General features: G+C 41.3%; 1 long non-coding RNA gene across 1 annotated transcript in view; it reads left to right on the forward strand.

Moving 5' to 3' along the window:
• The window catches only part of LOC138746323 (uncharacterized), a 109,865-nt gene extending 109,448 nt beyond the window's left edge, over positions 1–417 (forward strand). Inside the window, exon 5 of the long non-coding RNA XR_011346866.1 lies at positions 302–417. This is a non-coding gene — a long non-coding RNA (uncharacterized lncRNA). The remainder of the gene's footprint in view (positions 1–301) is intronic.
• Positions 418–22,558: the final 22,141 nt, after the last annotated feature.

The raw sequence follows: 22,558 nt of genomic DNA on the forward strand, positions 1-22,558 counted from the left end.
GTAAAAAAAAGTGTCTGAATTCCAATTGTTAAAGGTTAGGATTCATCCTTGGCTAGGCAGTGATTAAAAACCACTGGCTCAGTGGGTGGATTTGAGGCAGGACAAAAGGAAAGTGAGTAATGTTATTTGGTTACATGATGGACAGAGCTGGGAACAGTGTAATATTTTTAGTAAGGCCAAGCAATACCTGGCTCCATCTGCCTGTCATCCATGGTCTGCCCATCACCAACTTGTCTCTTTATCTCACCCTTCCCCCTCACATCTTTCTAATGGGCGTCTTCCCTCTCCACTCTTGTTGCAGGACCTCGACGCCCTTTACAGTTGCTTTTTGGCTCCCCCTTGGTTCCTCCAGCATCTTGACCAACCTTCCAGTCTCTTCTCTCTCCAAGCTATACAATTATGTGCTGGGCCAGAGAAAATAATTCCCAAGGCACCATTCCACCACCACCAGTCTAGATATGAAGTAAATTATTTTAAAGTCTAAATTTCTTTCACAGCATAAAATACTTATAGAAAATATCTGAAGTGGTGATAGAGGCTAGTGCAATAGAGGCATTCAGAAGACTCTGAGATAGGCAATGTGAGCAATATAGAGGATTAAGAGTGTGCGGTAGAGAAGGATTAGATTTACATAAGTTGACTCCATCATGGCTGAAGGGCCTATACTACATTGTCAACCACCTCATTGTTTTTCATTGTAAAAACACACTCTGCCCATATTTTTCACCTGCCCACAAATGTCAGAAATAGAAGCAGAAAAAATGTGGCTATAAAAGCATCATCTTCGAAAATCACACCCTTTCTCCAAGTGCCTCCCAAATTATGATTTCTACCACTTAGAAAGACATGGGTTGCAGGCACATGTGAACATTTCACTATTCCCAGATTATCACAGTAGATAAATCGAGGAACCATCGTCCCAATGACACTCCGGGACTACTTCCACTGAAAGGAGTGTAATAGTTTAACTTGGCTTTTGATCTCTCCTTTTAAAGGAGTCAAGGGCATTCGATCTTCATATACAATCAAAAATAACCTTTTTTAAAAAATGAAACATCCTGACTCTCCAAAGAATTCTTTGAAATTTGTCTAAGCACCAATCACCCACTAAACTCTGGAAGAGTCTAATATAGCCCAGGTAAAACTAACACCCTTTTGGGAAGGAAATTTGCAATCCTTATCCAATCTAACTTACATGTGACCCCAGGTCAATAGCAATGTAATGGACTCTGAGCAGCCTTCTGAAGTGGCCCATCAAGCTCGACCTTATCCGTTCTGTTGGAATGGAAAACAAATAAAATAGAACTCATCTCCCAGCCCTAACCTAGGTAAATATTTGAGCACACCGACATCACTCCCAGTCCTTTTAACCTCAGATTTGTGGTGATATGTAATTACACCACTAGGTCACCAGGGGGCATCCCAGTGACCTTGTATATAAAGCAGTCCAGAGCTACAGTCTAGCCTTCCAGGTTCATCTTGCAGAGAGACAAGACCTCTTAGTGTACATATTAGTTTATTAAAGCTGTCTTATACTCGCACTGCTGGTGTGGTTATTGTCAGTACAATTTTATAAACCAATATGTACACTAAGAGGTCTTGTCTCTCTGCAAGACGAACTTGGTCTTGTCTCTCTGCAAGACGAACCTGGAAGACTAGACTATAGCTCTGGACTGCTTTATTTACAAGGTCACCAGGATGACCCCTGGTGACCTAGTGGTGTAATTACATATCACCACAAGACTAATTTTTAAAAAAGATTTAGACATATAGCATGGTAAACAGACCCTTTCGCCCCCCACGAATCCATGCTGCCCAATTGCACCCAATAAGTTTTGAACAATGAGAGGAAACTGGAGTCTCCGGGGAAAAACCCACGCAGACACAGGGAGAACGTATTAAGTCCTTAAGAGACAGCGCAGGATTCAAACCCCAGTCCCGATCGCTGACGCTGTAACAGCATTGCACTAACTGCTATGCTAACTGTGTTGTCCATTTTCCTCATAAACATCTGAAACTGATGTCTAGATTGGGAGAACTGGCCCACAGGCTAGGCAAGTAACAGCATAGTATAGTCCACAAAGGCATCATAAAGGCAGGACAAAGCCATTAGATGTGGCTATAGAAATAGGAAGGAATCCTAGATATTGATTCCAATTCCCATGAAATCTTGCAGCTTCAGGCCATATACTGGCAATTAAAACTCCCTCTGATTATCATTCTCCCATGCTGATGAATCAATGAAACTCAATGTTGAATACTTGTTGAACACTTGGAGGAAACACTGAAAGTAACAAGGCCACACAATCCATATTGGCTGAGGGACTTCAATGTCCAGAATTCCTTGGTAGCATCGCCAATGACCAGGCCGGATGAGTCCTGAAGGCAGAGGTGTCAGACTGGATCTGCAGGAAATATTGGGTGAAACAACACAAGAACTCTCTCAGACGCACATCAGCACCTCTCCTTCCTCAGGAGTTTGTGGAGGTCTGGTATGATATTGGCAAATTTCTACAGATGTGCGGTGGAAAGTCATGTATGTACTCTGACAATAAATCTAAAATCTGAATCTGCATCCAGGCATGCAGCATTACCTAGGACCCCTCTGCTCTCTCTCTCTCTCTCTCCGTTATCATGGACATGTACTAATGGGCTGAATTCCTGAGAAAAGGTGACTATTCTACCCTAGATATCGAGGAACTGAGAGGGGCACTAAAAAACACAAGTAAAACAGAAATAAATAAGATCAAATGATTGGAAAAATCAAATCAAGGTGGTTGCGGTCAAGTACATCAGGAACAGAAACATATATCTACGACGCATTGATATTGCCATATTGGTCATTGCCAAGTTCTGTCATCATCGACATCCTGTGGATCAACATGACCAGCCAGACATATACTGTGGCTTAGAGGGCAGATCAGAGGTGGCATGTGGAAAGAGAATTTCTTTCTGACCCACAGCTTTCCCACCACCTATAAGGAAAGCCAGGTCAGCTGTATGATGAAATGTGTGGAGGAGTGTAGCAACATTCAAGGTGCTTGATACCATCCAGGACATAGCCACCCACTTTGATTGGGACCCCTTCAACCACTCTAAACATAAATACCCTCCACTACAGGCATACTGTGACTGTGGTGTGTATCCTGTCAACAGCACCAACTGCAGTCACTAGCTAAGGCTACTCCAGCAGCATCTTCAAAACCCACAACATCCAATTCCATGAAGCGCAAGCATTTCCTCCTTGACTTTCAACAACTTCTACAGGTGCATATCAAAATCATACTTGCTGGCTGCATCACAGCTGGCAGCTGCTCTGCACAAGACGAGAAGAAGCTACAGAAAGAAGTGAATGCTGCTCGGACATCACATAAACTTTCTTCCCTCCAAGGACTCCATCTACATTCCTGTCGGCAACATACTAAAGGACCCCAGGCCCACTCAGGGAGAAGGCTCAAGATTGTGAAAGTGCATACCAGCACACTTAAAAATAGTCTGTTCCCCGCAGTGATCAGGATCCTGAATGAACCCAACAACAGTTTCTGTTCCCCGCAGTGATCAGGATCCTAAATGAACCCAATAACAGTTTTAGCTGCTATCCTTGCTTGGTACAAAATAATCTTTTTTTTTCATTGTAACTCCATATTCTTTAAATTGTGCTCCCTGCTTTAATGTTAGAGATGACCTGTTAGACTGCTCAAAGAAGAACCCTCCTCAATCTGTTAGTTACAATCTTAAACACGACAAATCATCTTAAACAAGGCACTAGTGGTTTTCAAACTTTTTCTTTTTACTCACGTACCACCTTAAGTAATCCCTATTCAATTACTAAGGGATATATGAGTGGAAAGAAAAGATTTGAAACCCTTTATTTGTACCTAAATGACTCGTTATGTTCACAGGTTCATAACTACAAAAGGAAATGGGCCAGTGCCAATTTTTATCAAGCAAAATATTTCAGTAACAATTAGATCTCGAGCAGTGGTTCTCAAACTTTTTCCTTCCAATCCCACACCACTTCACTAATCACGGAGCATAGGGATTGCTTAAGGTGACAAGTAAATGGAAAGAAAAAGTTTGAAAATCACTGCATTAGGTGCTTAAGAAGGAACACCACCTACAGGTTCCCCTCTAAGTTACACACCTTCCTGAAATATTTTGTAATTCTTTCATCATAACTCATTTTAAATCGGGGAACTCTCTCCCCAATAGTATGAGAAAGAGTGCATCAGTTCGCCATCATCATCTCAAGGCTAGTGGGATGAGGAGTAAATGCTGACCTTGCCATTAATGCTGAAATCTGGAAAAATTAGAAAGTAACAAAAACTTTGTTTCTTGCTGGTTATATAACCAGAAAGGGAATGCTACCATCGGAGAGCAGCAGCAATTATCAAAGACCCACCCCACCCCAGCACACGCTCTGTGCTCACTTCTGCCATCAGGAAAGAGGTACAGGTGCCACCAGGTCCAGGAACAGCTGTTCCCCCCTCCCTCCACCATCAGACTCCTCAACACCAAACTCAATCAGGGACTCATTTAAGAACTCTTACTTGTGCACTTTATTGATTTTCTTTTTTTCTCTCTGTATTGCACAGTCAGTTTGTTTACATTCATTAGCTGTGTACAGTTCTTGATTTGTTTCACATGTTTTACGCTGTGTACAGTTTATTTTTTGCACTGCCAATTAGTGGCAATTCTGCCACGCCCGCAGGGAAAAGAAATCTCAGGGTTGTTATGTGATGTCATGGATGTACTCTGACAATAAATCTGAAACCTAATAGCCTGAATGTGCCAGAGATTGTCTGATCTCAGAAGCTAAGCTGGCTCAGGACTGGACAGTGCTTGGAGGGAGACTGCCTAGGAACACCAGGTTTCTGTGAGGGGCGCTGGGCAAAGTGGCAACTCTCTGCCTTACAGTAGACAAAAGTTAAAGAATTTCATGTCCGCTACATTCGAAATGTAGTATTACGTGACAATAAAGGAACCTTTATCTTCAAGTATGGTTGACTTTTAAGAAAACAGAACTTGGGTAAAGAAAATACTGTACGTGCAGAAGGAAATCTTCTGACAATTAATAATAAAGAGGACAAATACAGTGATGATGTAATATCCAGCTGCCTCTTGATACCATACGAAAGTATGTGTTGCACCTATGTAAATTGTCAAGGTTTTACAAGGTAATGGAGGGCTTGTAGTTATCATATCTTGGGAGAGGGCTCCTCCTATTGTCGGATAAAGAAAATACATTGAGTGCAGGCCATCCCATCCAGAGAAAGAAATACCACAGCATGAAACAAATAATCAGTCGCAAATCCAAAGGAGAGAATTGCAAATGCAAATTTACAAAGTGTGATGTATTAATAACATATGTAGCTAAGTGCAGGACTGTTTATTGTGACAAGTTAATTGAAGCAATTTCCCCTACCATTTCCTTCAAAAGGTAAGTGATTATCATTAATAAAATCCTTCACAATTCTTGCATATGAAGTGAAATTTTGATTTATTTAATTCTTGTAACTTTATTGTCATAATTATAATTGAACGAGTTTTAATCCTGTCATAAAAACTGCCGCTGGCAATGAAAAATCTGTATTGTTAATCGTTCAGCGTTTTCTCACTATTTGGTTGACAGATGTAATAGCTTTCAAAAACTCGACATATTACACACCAAGAGCTGTTTCCTTGCTGAATTACAAAACAGAAGATCGGAGATGGAATGTCTCCAGCGGACAGCATAGACTCTCTCGACTGGAATAGTTGATGACAGGAGTATTGCAGAACTGTTGACAACTATTTGCACTTTGAGCATTTAAATGTAATCTCATGATACAGTTTGCTGTGGATTTAGTTGAAGAAAAACAATAGATAAAGAACAAAAGAATGCTGGTGAACGTCAGCAGTGGAAGAGTGGATAGCAATTTCCCTTTGAGACAACATCCTTGGCCTTCGTCTTACTCCAGAAACCTAAGCATAAGCAATAGGCCTATGCCCACTCTCAGTGCACACTTGGAGAAGGGGGTCTAGTGTCTAGTGAATGCAGACAATCACAGAGAAAATATTGGATAAGGTGCAGGTGATATCTTAACCAATTATTAATGTCTCCACCAACATCTCAACAAATCATTATTTAATTGTTTTATGAGCATACATTGGCTGTCTCCTTCTGACAATGCTGTCATTTTCCATAATGGTGCACTAATTCTTGGGCAGAGCAAATGAAGCAGAAGTTTTGGTTGGTGTTTTGTTTATAGATTTCAAAGAAATTTGCCACAATCTCATATAATCTGCATGTTAATACCCATAAGGTTAAAGTGACAGAGATAACATGCTTCCAATATTGCAAAGAGATAATAAATGATGGGATCAGTATGAGTGTCTGTATTAGGACTGCTGTTCTGTTTGATATACAGGCAGTCCCCAGATTATGATCGAATTCCGTGAACACATGCGAATTGGGGAACAGCCCATTTGTAAGTACGAGTTGTTTGTGACCCGGAGATTCATAACCTGTTAATGGCCAAGAGTTGGATATAATTTCTTGGAAACAGTGAGAAGAGTATGTAGACAAGCTGGCAAAATGCGTAGCAGATGCAATTTGGCGAGGTGTGAAATGGCCAATTTTGTTTAAACTATCAAGGAAAAAATCCAATATAAACCAAAGTGATGCAATCTTAAACCAGGTTGAGGAACAAAGGACTTGGGAGTAGTCAAATCAGGTTGGGATGGGTGTTTAGACAAAAAAAGGAATCTTTGGTTTTATTAATAGTGACAGGCTGCAAAAGCCTTTTGAAAACACTTTCAGACGTCTGCTGAAGTATTGGGGGTCAGTTCTTGGCTGCATGGCTTTTGGAAGGATGTCAAGGCCACGGAGAAGGTACAAAAGATTTATCAGAACAGGGTCTGCAGAAGCTGAAATAGTTCTCCAGAGAGCAGAGAAGTTTCAGAGATTTGCTCAAATTCATAAAAAGGTGCAATTAAATGAGGAAATAATGCCAGAAGACACGGACGCAAGGTGAAGTGAGCTTTCCCACAGCAAGTTGTTGAGATCTTTAAAGCAATGTTTTAAACAATGGTGAAACCATATTCAATAATCACGCTCGAAAGAGAATGGTATGAATATTTAAAGGGAAAGAAATTGCAATTATTGAGAAAGAGTACTATAGAACCATAGAACACTACAGCTCAGAAAACAGCCCATTTAGCCCTTCTAGTCTGTGCTGAAACATCATTCCACTATTCCCACTATTGTGGAAAGATTTAGGAGAATGAACTATAGAGACAAGGGAGGTAAAACACAGAAACAGATCTTTTGAGATTAAAACTGTGCCAAACATCAGCACTCATCCTACATGAATCCCATTTTTGTTTGTTTTTTTGTAATTTTTTTAAATTTAGACTGCACGGTGACAGGTCCTTCCAGCCCATGAACCCATGCCACCCAAATACCCCAATTAACTTACAACCCCCCCCCCATACATTTTGAGGGGTGAGAGGGAACAATCTCATCAACTCTCTCGTTTCCGCTACTCGTTGGCGCAAGAGGGGCAATTCAACTGGCCAACCTACACATCTTACGTACGTGGAAGGCAACTTGAACACCCGGAGGAAACCCACATAGTCAGAAGGAGAAAGTTTGAACTCCACACAGGTAACAAGGATCGAATCTGGGAGGCAGCAGCCCACTGCGCCACCCCTCGATAATTCAAAGTAAGCGTAATGGCCTTATTGAGTCCAATATAATTCTAACGTTCTATGATTTCATTCTCCTGAGAGATTGTTAGGCAGAGTGATCTTTATTCTGCCTTTATTTTCATCATCTATTGAATGAGCCATCAATGCAATCACCCAATTATTGTAAGTCTGGTCCAATCAGTTAAATGAAGGAAACAGCTGATTCATTGATGGCTATCACCGATCATTTCCTCTGCCCTAGACAGAACACATACCAGTTGTCTAACTTCAAGGGTAGAAACAGAGCTATTTTGTGTTGGGAGCACAGAATGTTCTAAAAGAACATCACAAACAAACACAGGGATAAAGCAATTTAATTTGGGGCTGCAAATAATTATAGGTAATCGTGACTGAAACTTTAATGAAGTGAAAGGATGCAAGAGAAATGCTGCAGATTTTCTGCAAATATTTGAAATGGCGGCTTTTGTTTTCGCTACCTCGTTATTACATAGAAGTGTTTATGTTGTGGCAATGGCGTATTTCAAGATGATACGGACAGCACACTTTTTACTGTTGTCACAACATTGGAAACACTGCTGCCACGTTGCACACATCAAGTTCGTGAATATAGCTCTGTGTTGAGAGCTAATTAATATGTTTTTGAGATAGTGGTTGAGGGAAAAATTCTCTTTCTTGGCTTCAGATACTGCCATGATGTCTTAATCCATTTATACCTCCAAGATTCAATTTATTGTCATGTTATGAGGACAGTGCAATGTTACATAAAATGTATTTTCGTCTGCATAAGGCAGACAGACTGTTTGAAGTGTTTCTTACAGTCAGAGAGCGAGAGAAGCAAAAGTGAGTCCCCTCAGTGTCCCCGAGAGCCCGTGGATTCATCTCCAGCGATCTCACAGCAGCCCCCGCATCTGCACAGAGTCCAGTCCAAACCATCAGCAGCCCGAGCTCCAGATCCGAACCTCTGACACGATCAGGGACCCTTCAGCGCCCTCGGCATCCTCTCACATCCAGTTCTGAATCTATCTATATCTTCAGCCAGTTTTGAACCAGTCCCCAGCAGTCTGCAGCCCGGTGTGAATCCCTCGACTGCAGTGTCCAGCAGCCTTGTTTTTATAATTGAGAAAGACTTCAGATCGCCCCAAGTTCCTAAGGCAATTAGTTACTTTTTGTCACAGTTATGGCCGTGTAAAACGTTCCATCTCAGTATCCTAATGAATACTCTCAAAAGAAAACTTTTTCCACTTCAAACTTTAAATTTAACAAAGTAATGCTGTATTTAAAAAGTTCTCGGGTGGTCCGGATTTTAGCCGAGAGATTTCAAGACATCCAGATTCTCGGGTGGTCCAGATTTTAGCTGAGAGTGTTCAAGAAGTCCAGATTCTTGATTGGTCTGGATTTCAGATGAGAGTTTTCAAGGCGTCTGGATTCTCGGGTGGTCCAGATTTTAGCCGAGAGTGTTGGAGACATCCGGATTCTTGTGTGGTCCGGATTTTAGCCAAGAGGTTTTGAGAAGTCCGGTTCTCGGGTGGTCCGGACTTTAGCCGAGAGTGTTTGAGAAGTACGGGTTCTCGGGTGGTCTGGAGTTTAGCCGAGAGTGTTTGAGAAGTACGGGTTCTCAGGTGGTCTGGATTTTAGCTGAGAGTGTTTGAAGTCAAGATTCTTGGGTGGTCTAGATTTTAGCCGAGAGTTTTCATGAAATCCGGATTGTTCGGTGGTCCAGATTTCTGCCTTCCAGACTTTTGGACTTTTACTGCAATAGCAATCTTGACGACGTTCTGCACCGTGCCTTAATTAAGTGCTGGCATTGCAGTGAATCTTGAACACACATATTGCTGCCTCATGCAAGAGCTACTGACTAAATGTCAGCTGATCTTTCCTTCATGGATAATAGACCAAGAACGATATTATTAAATAATTGATTAGGCTCCCCAAGATTATTGAAAAGGCATGATAAACAATGAAAGATGTTAACAGCAATTAAATGAGGATCAAGAATATTTGAAGAGCTCAGGTTCCTGATGAAGGCAAACAATTCTAAGTTATGATTGAAGGTGATCTGTGACCTGGTCATTTAATGATTGATCCCCATTCTGCAACCTCTAATGAATTCCATGCTTCAAGAAATGGGTTATATTGACTGGAGTGTGTGCAGACGATATGTGATTAAATACCTCCATTCAGGACCAGGAGGAGTTTGAAAGACAAATGTCCGAAGTCTATGGGAATTTCCTATTTCAATTCTGAAAATACATTCTTTTGATGTCTGGGAAAGTTATATGAATTCTGCATTTTCTCATATTTAGCATTTGATGCTAAGGTGGTTTCCAGCCAGGTTTCTGCTGCCAAATGGCCAACTCATAATTCAGTCCTTTCCATTTCACAAGCATATTCACAGACAAATCTGCCAGTATTAAGGAACAGTCCATAATATTTAACGATTGATCCCCATTAAAATGGGCATGATGAACTGAGCAATTTACAGTGAGATGGTATGAGTCTGAGTTCCCTGGCCCTCTGTCAGGTCAGTTTGCACACCTCGCTGAGCATCTTGCATCAGTCTGAATCAGTCTGCCAAATGGAAATCTCTGAACGAATGTGTTGGGGAAGTGGAAAAACTGACTTTCTTAGGGCACTCATTGTCAATCTTGCCTTCTGCTGATGGATCTGTAGGAACTAACACTGCACAGAGGCACCTGTCGGGTGAACAATCACATCCTCGTCACTGTCCTTGACAGTTACGTGTCATGGAAATATCATGTGTCAGTGTTTACTCCAGAGGTACAATTTCACACCAAGTTTCATCTCACTCAACCCTAGTGACGGCAACTGAAAATTCCATTTTTGTATTTACATGTTGGTGATGCCCTCTCACCTCTCATGGTGGGGGGAAACATCTTAAATTATTCAGAGGTGGGTGTGGCAACTAGCAGGGAAATGGGTCAGTACATTAAGGTTGTATTGCTCTCTGGCATTTTATAGGTTACATTGAGTACATTGTGTTTGTGTATTTATGGCCCTGTAACTGACTCAAATTCTCAGTGATTTAACCAGGAGCACAGTTCCAAAATGATAGATCTATTGAAACTAAGAACACAGAGAAGTCATGCTACCTTTGTGACTGCCATGCTAATTATTTTGTTGGATGCAGACTTCATTTGTTGTCTGGTCCTAATTGCTCCAAGCCCTAGATTTAATTAAATTGGCAAATGCCAATTACATTGTACTGACCCATTTCCCTGCTAGTTGTCACACCCACCTCTGAATAATTTAAGATGTTCCCCCCCCCCACCCCGACTATTAGAGGTGAGAGGGCATCACCAACATGTAAATACAAAAATGGAATTTTCAGTTGCCATCACTAGGGTTGAGTGAGATGAAACTTGGTGTGAAATTGTACCTCTGGAGTAAACACTGACACATGATGCCAATTACACATTGATGGGTTTGGAGTCATGCACAAGAATTGGCTCCAACAACTTGAAAACCACATATGGCTTCCAAACTGTTCATTAAAGAAAAATATTCTTACAACTACTGCTGCAGATAATGGAAATTTCAGATCATATAATTTATTCGCATGAAACGCTGGAAGTGTCGTAGGCTGAATTATCCACTGTCTCCCTCAGACAGGAGGGAGCCAAGTAACCCATGTTCTTTCTGAACAACCAAAATCTGCACTTTCCAAAATCATACCAGCATGCTTCAGTGTTTCCGATTTCTGTAAACTTTCTGCAGATCCTCAATACCGAGGTTATTTATATTTAAAAAAAACACCACAGCAAACCATTCCCTGTTCTGTCAAACATCCATGTACAACAAGTCTCTGCTTCATGTTTCTGTTTTTCCAGAGGTTTTATCCTTTCATTTTTCTCATTCCATAGAAAGAGGCCATTCAGTACATGAAGTTTATACTGCTATCAAAGCAACCCATCAATCCTATACTTTAGGATTTCCCTTTATTTTCTCTCACCAATACCACCTCCCACCATCCATCCACAGAAGGATAAATTGACAGTCACAAATCAATTCACCAAACCAATGTGTAGTTGGGGGTGGGGGGGGGGGGGGGGTGGGAGGAGGGTTGGTGAAAGCAGATCACCCAGAGAAAACCCATCCGAAGAACATACCAGTGCCAGAGCTCTGTGGAATTACTGTGCACTTCATGGAATGCTTTCCAAAACTCTATTGCCTAGACCTTTTTCAATGTCCATAGGGGAATGTTATACATTCCCAACACAATAGATCTTAGAGGATCATTGCTGGGAAAATCAATTGTTCCCAAAACCCAAAGCTTACAAGGTCTTTCTGTTATGCCCTACACCTGTGGAAAGGAAATCAGCTAACTCCTGAGGAAGGTCGCATATGGTGGTTCATTGGGGTGGAGTTACAGAGAGAGACAGTGTAGGGATGTGAAGAAAAGTTGGATATTGGAACAGTAGCTGGTGTGAGGATCGGCTACCAATGAAGGTGGTAGAGTGGCCAGTGGGTTGTGACGGTTGGCAAGTCAAAGGCTGCAAGCACCACTCAGGGGTAGAGGATGAGTGGGTAAATTGAGTTGGACGAAGGACACAGCTTAGAGAAGATAGGTTCAGTGGTGCTACAGGGAAGTGGGAGGAGTGGGCTACAAATGACAGACAATGTGAATAATGCAGAGAACCATTGTGTGATGGGCTTTTATGCCCAGGAAGGTCCTCTCTAAATTGTGTAGAAGTGAGCCTCTCAGGCACTGTGAGAATCTGCTCCTCCAGGGGTGGCCTATGAATACTGTGAGTCACTGCACTGTGAATGAAAATCCCAGCAGGGTGGGGCATCCACGATTCATCTGGAGATCATTCAACACATTACACATGTCTAGGATTATCATTCCACTTATACAGCATGAACTGAAGACAAAAGTTATGGTCTTTGGGATGCATGCTTTATTCATGGTTCCATTTTGTGGAAAATGGACCAGATATAGCCAAAAACCATTGAATTCCTGTCTAATTATACTCAAACAGCCCTATACTACGATTTATGTACTTCCCACGACCTACGTCTCCACTTCCCCTTGGAAAAGCAGACAATGTATTAAAATATTAATTCTGTACCACCCACACTTTCCTCACTCCCCTCCCATCAGAAAAGGACCAATTTCTTTCCAAACAATATCAGACTCTTGAATGAACCTCGCACAGGTAAAGCAATCTTCCCTTTGCTCTGTACTAACTGATCTCTCTCTCTCTCTCTCTCTCTCTCTCTCTCTCTCTCTCTCTCTCTATCTATAACTGCTCTCTGTACTGTGTTTCACTTGCTGTACCACTTAGGGTCATTAGCTAGACCGCTCGCAAAACAAACATTCTCACTTCGGCTCAGTACAAGTGACAGTGAACTTGAATTTGAACCTTGTTGAACTTTCCTGTTCAAATTATTGATCACGATGGCCGTGTGTTCAACAAAGTGCTGCTGACCTTTCTTTGTTAAACAATGGTTTTCAAACTTAAAGCTTATTTCTTTCCTGATAATCTTTTTAATAAATTCCCCATCATAGACGTTTGACAGATTGTGCAGTAGTTTTACATTCTCTCTCTCTCCTTACATCAGTAGTGATATACCATTGGAACCACCTGCACTGCAGTAATGGCAGTAATCCTGCTGGTGTGAGTCCTGAAGCTGCATCTTCCAGTGCTGCCCCATAGGGTCCAACTGCCTAGCTGTTATGCCTGACGGCCCCACCCAGGTTTAAACCTCCTGTAGAGAGGGGCCAACGGTGTTTTTTCTCATCGGAGATGTAAAACATTAATACAGCCTCACCTCAACTTACGCCCAGTTGAATAACATCTGAGTGCAGATATGTCCAAGGTATGTTGTACAATAAGTCAAGGGGCCAAGGAGAGAGTCGGTGGCCAGGGCATTGGGAGCTCTGGTGTTCGGGTGACTGCAGTTGGGGAGTTGGGACCTCCAGTGAGTGAGTGGCTGGGTCAAGGATCCACAGTCAGGGCATCAGGAGCTTTGATGGGTGGGTTGCAAGAAGCAAGGAGAGAGTCTGTCGCCAGTACATTGGGATATTGTGGATCTGTGGTCAGGGTGCGAGGATCTCGAGTGGGTGGGCAAATGGGGTGTCAGGAGCTCTGATGAGCAGGCAGCCAGGGTGAAGATCCACGGTCGGGTGTCGGGAGCTTGGATAAGTATATTTCACCTATAATGATTGACTTACTCACAATTCGATTTGAGTCCACACTTCCAGAATGTAACCCAGACGCAAGTTGATGCGTGGCTGTCCTTAACCCAAGGGGCTTATCCAGAATATCGGAGCACCAAATCTCAGGTGGCACCCATGCTTGGCAGTTGGCATATAGCATGGCGGGCTCCAGGGAAGAAGCAGTCTGGCACAGGGCACCAGGGTGGGAGAATACCTGCCTGCTGAGGAGAAGCCTGGGAGAAGACACTACAGGGTTTTCCTCCAGGAGTAGATCAACATGGGGCTCAGCAACTAAAGGCCTGTGGATGCCCAAGACCCTTTGGGAGCCCTGCCTGCCACCCTCACAAATTTCTGTCCCAATACCTGGTTCCCACGAGGCACAGGCCAAAGGGTCTTGGGCATCCACAGTCTCTTAAATATATTCTCCCAAAGGTCAAGGCAGTTGACGGATACTTGGAGCTCGAGTTCACCTTTGGACTGGGCAGCAGGCCATCCAGTGATAGTTTGGGAGCCCAAGATAGAGGAGATAGAGGGATCTCTTTCTCTTTCCCTTGGTAGACACACTGGAGGTTAAACCAGGTCTGCAGTTGCTGGGAACTAGAGTAATGCTGGAGGTGCTCTGCAAATCCAAAGGCAGTCAACCTTTCAAGCTTGAGCCTTTCGTGGGGCGCTGGATTGAGGTGCAAAAAGAAAATAAGTTAATGACAATAAAGGAACCTTGAATCTTGAACAATAAAACAGCAGCACCAAAGAGCGCACAATCACTTCTTTATTGTTTTACGCTAGTGGGAGTGAGGGGTAGAAAGGAAGAGTAAACAGTGTAACTCATTCCCTGCACTGAGCCCCACTCAAAGTACATAACAACCTTGTACAACTTATCCTTTAGATAGATGCCTTCATGCAGTTTTACATATTTTTTACTATTGGCAATCTAATGTTTTTGCTATTTTTGTCCTTTGCATTTTCTGTGACTTACAATCCAGCAACTTTTAGATGCACCATATCTCTTGCTTGATGCTCCCATCCCATTGCAGAAATACTATGCTTTCAGCTGTGGACTGCCTAATCTACTAAACCATTCACTCTTTATTGGCTTACTTACCCCCAGCAGAAGCCCCCTTCCCATAATTCTTTACAATGGTCCACTTTGTTTATTCAGTGCACATAAGATAAATTGAAGACATCTCTTCCAACATTATTGCCCCAAGCATAGCTTTGCTCTTAAGCTGGATGCTGACGGTCCTGCTGAATGTTTTCAGCATTATCTGCTTTTTTTATGGAAGTTCCAGCATCGAGAAGACTTCTAGTATTGCAGATCTAACGATGCAGTGTTTACAGTGGTTGCACGAGTTTCTCACCTCGCCAACATTTCACCAACTAATTTGTTGATCAAGAAATTATAGAAATGGGGAAGGAAAATGATGTACAATGGTTTTAGTTGCATGCAATTTTGAAAGTTCAGTGAGTGTGAGTTAAAGATTAAGGAGGATGTTGCAAACCGAAGGAATTTTTCTCAATAGTTCTTGGACCGAATCAATCTAGGAACAGTGGCGGAACAGTTTTTGTCCTTTCTCTTCTCTCGTGTCTCCACCATCCTGATTTCTGCCCCCCCCCCCCCACCAATTATGTAGGAATAGCATTAGGAAATGCAAGCCAAATCAAGGCAAGCTGCCCTCCTATTTTAACATTTTGTTCCAATACCATTTTACTGAATGTGCACAACAGCACTTTCTGGGATTTGGTGCCCAGATGTGCGTGAAATTTTCTGGATAAGCCCCTTGAGTGAAGGATTAACGTTTTATTATCCTCCTCGATTATCCTTTGTACATGTGTGCCATCAATTTGTAGTCTCCCTGGTGTACCTTGTACCTCTGGAGTTGTTGCTTGACCCATTGAATTATTTCAGTATTGTGGATTTTTTTAAAAATCTCAAAATGAAATACATGTTTAACATGTATTTTATTCAATTGTTACTTGATGAGAAACAGAAAAAGGGGAAGAACAAATTTCTCCTTTTTATTTGGGTTAAAACAGAATTGCTTGACATAATAAAGGCTATATAAAAATTGCTATTAAGATTTCAATCTTGTAATGTTCAAAAAGTAGCATAGCTGGTTCTGATTCTGGACACCCAGTTTAAATAATTTGTTACAATGTCACGCAGTTCCTGGCCCTTTAGCTGCACAGCTGTAACCTAGGGAGGCAACCCTTAAAGGCACATGCACCCAACACATATTGCAATCTTGTAGCCACTGGAAACTTTTACTTCTTCTCTAACACTGGATGACAAAGATTTTGCTTCCTGAACACTTTTGAGTGTATTTTATGGATTTTAGGCTGGTGTTCACAAAAATCGCCTTAAAACTTTTCCTATCATGTTCCTTTGCTTTAGATACAACCAATTTTTGTGATTTCCTGTCATATTTTTAACATGATTCAAGCAGACAAAACCGTGAAGTGCAACATGTCATTGAAAATTCATTTTCTTCATTCTCACTTGGATGTCTTCCCTGCTGATCTTGGTGCCATCAGTGACGAACACAGTGAAAGGTTTCACCAGGACATTGCGACCAAGTGGTATCAGGGTAATTGGAATCCATCAGTGCTGGCCGACTATTGTTAGACACTGACACGAGAGGCATCAGATGCTGAGTACAAACGAAAATCAGTGGCAAAACATTTTTAGGTTAGTTAAACTAATGCGATGTGTCAGCGTCATTATGCAATTAAACTCGATGCTAAATTCAATAAAAGTTCATTTAATATTTCTCCAACTTCCTTCATGATACCACAAACCTGAAATTATCTTTGAGCTCAGTTTGAAGTTGTCTCATAATCCCCAATATTTTTCAGTGTGGGCCCAACACTGATCCCAATAGTACTCCACTAACCACTGATTGCCAACCAAAGAAACATCCATTAGAGATTTCAAATTTATTGTCAGAGTATATACATGACATCACATACAACCCAGACTATTTTTTCTGTGGGCAAGGTAGAATATTTGTAGTGCACATAAAAGTAAACAAACTGACTGTGCAATATAGAGAAAAAAATCAATGAAGTGCACAGAATCCTTAAATGAGTCTCTGATTCAGTTTGTTGTTGAGGAGTCTGATGGTAGAGGGGTAGCAGCTGTTCCTGAACCTGGTGGGGTGAGTCTTGTTACCTCTTCCCTGATGGTAGCAGTGAGAACTGAGTGTGTGCTGGGGGGTGTAGATCCTTGATGATCGCTGCTGCTCTCTCCCTGTAGATGTTCTCAGTGGTGGAGAAGGTGATGTCCTGGGCTGTGTCCTCCACCTTTTGGAGGGCTTTACACTCAGGGGTATTAGTGTCCCCATACTGGACCATGATGGAGCTGGTCAGCGCACTTTCCACCACACCTGTTGAAATTTGCCAGGGTTTCTGATGTCATACCGAACCTCCGCAAATTCCAGAAGAAGTAAAAGCCCTGACGTGCTTTCTTCACCATTCTGTAATCAGTTGTTTGGCATTGGATGGTAATGTAGTCAGTAAGAGTTGTAAATTTGTTGATGCTTGACGGTGAGAAAATATATGTAAGTTGTCAACAGGATCAGTGGCACATGGAATTTAACTCTGAGGAGTTGGATTTTGGTAAGTCAACCTGAAAAGGTCAAACACAAAAGCTGCTGATCCTGGAGGATATTGCTTTCCCCATTAACAGACTATGATGCAGCCGGTCAGCACACTTTCCACCACACATCTGTAGAAATTTGCCAAGGTTTCTGATGTCATTCCAACCTCCGCAAACACCTGTTAAATAATCCTCCAGATAACAAATCGCATTGCACTTTTCCATAATGCAAAGCCCCTCATCTATGCATTTTGTTCGGGCACCTGTCTACATTTTGTTCATACCTTGATGAAGGGCATAAGCCCGAAACATTGGTCATGTATCTTTACCTTTGCTACACTGTTTAGCCCGCCGAGTTTCTCCACTGTTGTATCTTACCTTCAATGAAGGTGTCTGCAGACTTTCGTGTTTGACTCAATATCCATTGGAAGCATGCTTTGTTCACAGTGTAATCATCGAAAGTACAAGAGAAGCTCAGTCTTCAGCATGAGCAGCGTGCAGAGTAAGAACTGAGGTTGCACCATCCTATTTAGCAGCCAATGCAGTTCAAGTGGGATTGGTTTTTCAAATAGTGAGGTTCAGAGTCATAGCAGATCCAACCCCCATATTACAATGTTTCAGGTCATGGAAATTCACCCTTAATCAATGCACAATTCACTGCTCAAAAATTTGGGGTGGGCGATAAAATAATTTTTTTTTGGAAAAATTTATTTAAAGTTTTGCAAAATACAAAATATAAAACACAAAATGAAACAAAATCAACTCCCTATAAGCCCCCTTCCCTCCCCCTCTCACCTCTACCACCCTCCCCCCCTTGGAGGATAAAATTAATTCTCACAGAATTTTGGTGAAGACAAGTAATAAATAAACTAAAAAAAAAAATTCAACCCCTGTTTCTTAACACATGCGTAGATGAGGGGCTTTACATTACGGAAAGGTGCAACGTGGTCTGTTTTCTTGGAATACAACAATCCCCTTCTCATTCGTTTTCAATCTTTTTATTCATCATATTAGAGGTAAACAATACATGATGCAATAGGATACAGAATCAAAGAGGAAAAAAAATCACTGTATGACATCATTTTTGCATTACACCACAATTAACGATCTTCTCGATCTGAAATCTTCAAAAAAAGAACATTATTTATTATATAAAACCCCACCTAATCTAAGAAAAAGAAACAAAAATAAAAAACCAAAAGACTGGGCAGCCATTCCTGAGAATTTATTAATAAAAATTAATCATCTAGGCTTCACTAACAAAGAGAAAAGAAATAAAATTAAATATAGTCTGGAAGGGAAAATAATACTACTAACTAACTTGTGTGAAAATAATTTATAAAAGGTCACCAAGTCTCATCAAATTTAATAAAAGTATCAAATGTATGGCTCCAAACTTTCTCTAAACTTCAACATGACATCATTTGAGAGAGCCACTGAATCAAAATAGGTGGACTAGAATCTTACCAGTTAAATAAGATTGCTCTTCTAGCCAACAATGTAGAAAAGGCTACAACTCGATGTGTGGAAGTGGGAATTCATCCCCTTCTAGAGGTATCATTCCAAAAAGAGCAGTCAATGGGTTAGGTTGCAAACTGATATCCAGTATAGCTGACAAAGCCTTAAAAGTATTTATCCAATACCTCTTCAACATCCGGCATGACCAAAACATACGAGTTAGAGAAGCCACTTCGGATTTACACCTTTCATTCAGTTGATGTTTTTTTTTAGGGTGGGACAATGAGTGAACTCACATCAACTTCTCTCAATGAGATGTTGATGGATACAAGTATCTACCTCAAAGGCAGTTGAGCCAATAAGGGCTAAGGAAACTGCGATTCCATTCAATAGATCAATGATGATGAAGCCCACCAAGTTTTGCATAAATTGCAAAACCAATGATGCAGGTGAAGCCACATCTCGAGTACCACATGCATTTCTGGTCTCCTTACCTGAAAGAAGAAGTACTGGCTTTGGAATTGGTGCAGAAAAGGTTCACCAGGTTGATTCCAGAGATGAGGAGGTGGCCTTATGAGTCGTCTGGAACTGTACTTGTTGGAATTCAGAAAAAATGAATTAAAACGTAGAAAATAATAAAAGGGATTGATAAGATAGAGGCAGGTATGTTATTTCCACTAGTAAGTGAGACTAAAACTAGGGGAGATAACCTCAACATTTCAGGGAGCTGATTTAGGACTGTAATGAGCAGAGTCATGAATCTGTGGAATTCTTTGCCCAAGGAAGGAGTACAGCTGATCCCATTAAGTATATTTAAGACAGTTACATAGATTTTTGCACATTTGAGGAAAAGACAAGTAGTGGAGCAGAGTTCATAGCCAGATCAGCAAATGAATGGGAGAGCAGGCTCGATGGGCAGAATGGCCAACTCCTGCTCCTATTTCTTATGTTCCCTTGTCATGTGATTCTTAGCTTCCATAGTTACCCACGGATAGTGCATCCTTCTCATAGAACCTCTCTTTCTCGCTAGAATTTACCATTCAAGAGATTTACGGTTTCTTCTTAATTGTTGCCAATCCACTATTTCATCTTTTAATCTATTTTCCACTCCACTTTTAGCCAATTCTGTCCTCATACCAGTGTTATTGCCTTTATTAAAATTTAGCAACATTGCTTTGGGCACAAGTTTCTCACCCTGAAGCTGAACTTGAAATTCCATCGTGTTTTGTCATTCTTTCTTCGGGCACCTTCTACTTTGACCTTATTAATTAGCCCTGTCTCTTTACGAGATCTAAATAGACAGATCCATGCTGGGTTCATCCACATATTGTTCTATGAAACTACACTGCATTAACTTATCCTCAAGGTGATACTTGCCAATTTGATTGGACTATCATCCCCCATCTTTGTTGATTTGTATTCCATCCTACAGTTCTATCAGTACATTCGATCCTTATACCTACTGTTTTGGACCCTGAATGCAGCACCCACCAGTAAACTCCTCATCTTATTCTTATTAATTCCACCAGACTGATTCTAAATCTTGTGCTTCTGACCCCATATCATTCCTCACCATTACAGAGCTCTCATCCTTAGTTCACAAACTTCCGTTACCTCCCTTTCCACTCTGACTTCCCCCCCTTCCCAAATGTCTTTCTTTTTCAATATTTTTATTAACATTGAAGTTTCACATCCAAAAATACAGAGTACATACATATGTTAAAAGTCATAAAAATACATTCTTCTTTCATCCAAGGTACCCCACATTTTAATTAAACAGATTATATTGTATTAATATTTTGTTATAAAAAGAAGAAAATCAAAACTCACTACCAAGAAAGAACGTTCAGCCAAAAAAAGGCAAGGTGTTATGTATACATGCCTGCATACATATGAATTCGTCACTCGTAAATACTGTGAGCTGCTGGGAACCACATTAGATTTGTATTAAACAATGAATGGGGCATCACGTCTCCATGTGCAGGGTATTTATAAACCTAGAATACATAACAGATGGGCGATGAGGATCGAAACAGACCTCCTCTATGCTCTGAATGCTGGAGTGAAGATTGAAAGAGGCAACGCAAGATTATCCCCACAAGCTCAGTCCCGGAGAACAAAGGAAAGAAGACTCAAAATAGCGGAGGCACAGTTTGGAAAGTTCATGGACTCGGAAGAAAACTATGTACAAAGATTTGATCGTCACTGTCTTGCCCCATAATATTACGGACACTGCGCTTTTTAACTGAAAACGGTCACTGTTTCTAAGCCAATGGGAAATAAAAAACTTCAACTGATAAAATCTCTGATAGCAACTGAAAGGCCAGGAACAAAAACTTATGCAGAGTTGTGTACTAGGATAGGAGTACATCTAAATCCCAAACCACCTGTTAAGGCAGAAAGACAAAGATTTTATTACAGAAAGCGGAGAACAAGTGAATAGGTAAGCGAATTTTTGGCTGAATTACATAAACTGTTACGACACTGTGAGTTTGGTGAATTCTTAAACGAAGCACTAAAAGACAGATTAGCAATGGGTTTAATGGACTGTGGTGTCAGACAGCGATTACTAAGTAAAAAAGAGGTAACACTTAACTCAGCATATAATACAGCCTCAGGTTTTGAAATGGCTGATAGTAACCTGGACATCAGCCAAGGTGAACCACTAGTGGTGGGCGAATTTTCCTGCCAAGAATACTTTCGCTGCTGAAAATGCAATCACAGCCCTGATCTTATTTCAGAAGATCTAGATCTCATCTATGTGACAAAGAGGGGAACATCAGAGCCAAGTGTCCGAGAAACAGAGGTAAAAAGAATAAAAGAAAGGACTGAAATACGAGTATGAATGGTGGAGGAGAAGGATGAAAGCCCCAGCACTAACTCAGTGGAAGACAAGGCAGTGGAAGTCATGTATGTTCATGGATTAAAGGATAGAAAATCAGAATTCTACGTCAAGGTGAACATCAACAAAGAATCTCTGCAAATGGAGTTGGACACAAGGGCAGCAGCTTCGCTAATCCCATTAATTTTAAAACAACTTCTGCTGAAGAAGCCGACACAGTGTTAAAAAACAGTCACAGGGGAGAAAGTCAAGGGATTTGGAAAATGCAATGTAAACATGAAATATAAAGAACAAACACTGAAAAGATTATCCCTCTCCATCAGTGAGACGAAGGGTCCAGCGTTGTTCAGAAGAAAATGGCTATCGCACATTCAACTAGATTGGATGGAAATTGGATCCATAATGAACTTATGCCTGGAAGATAAGCCCAAGCCAAAACTGGAGCCAATTCTCAAGAAGAATCCAGGTGGTTTTCGAAAAAGGTTTGGGAAAAATCCCAGGTGAAATTACACCTGAAATCAGGTGTGGAACCTAAGTTTCTCTAAAGCCCAGAAGGGTCCGGTTTGCAATAAAAGGGAAGATTTATCAGAACTTTGACAGATTGGAAAATGAGGGAATTACTGGAAAGAATCCAATACCCTGACTGGGCAGCTCCCATCGTGCCAACGGAGAAATCGAATTTGTGGTGATTACAAAGTCACCATTAACCAGGCTTGGGAGATACTGGAACATCCTATGTCCAAAGCAGAGGAATTATTCCAGGCCCTGAACAGGGTAAAGAAATTCACAA

The sequence above is a fragment of the Narcine bancroftii genome, chromosome 11 (genome assembly GCF_036971445.1).
Source record: "Narcine bancroftii isolate sNarBan1 chromosome 11, sNarBan1.hap1, whole genome shotgun sequence".
Taxonomy (NCBI): domain Eukaryota; kingdom Metazoa; phylum Chordata; class Chondrichthyes; order Torpediniformes; family Narcinidae; genus Narcine; species Narcine bancroftii.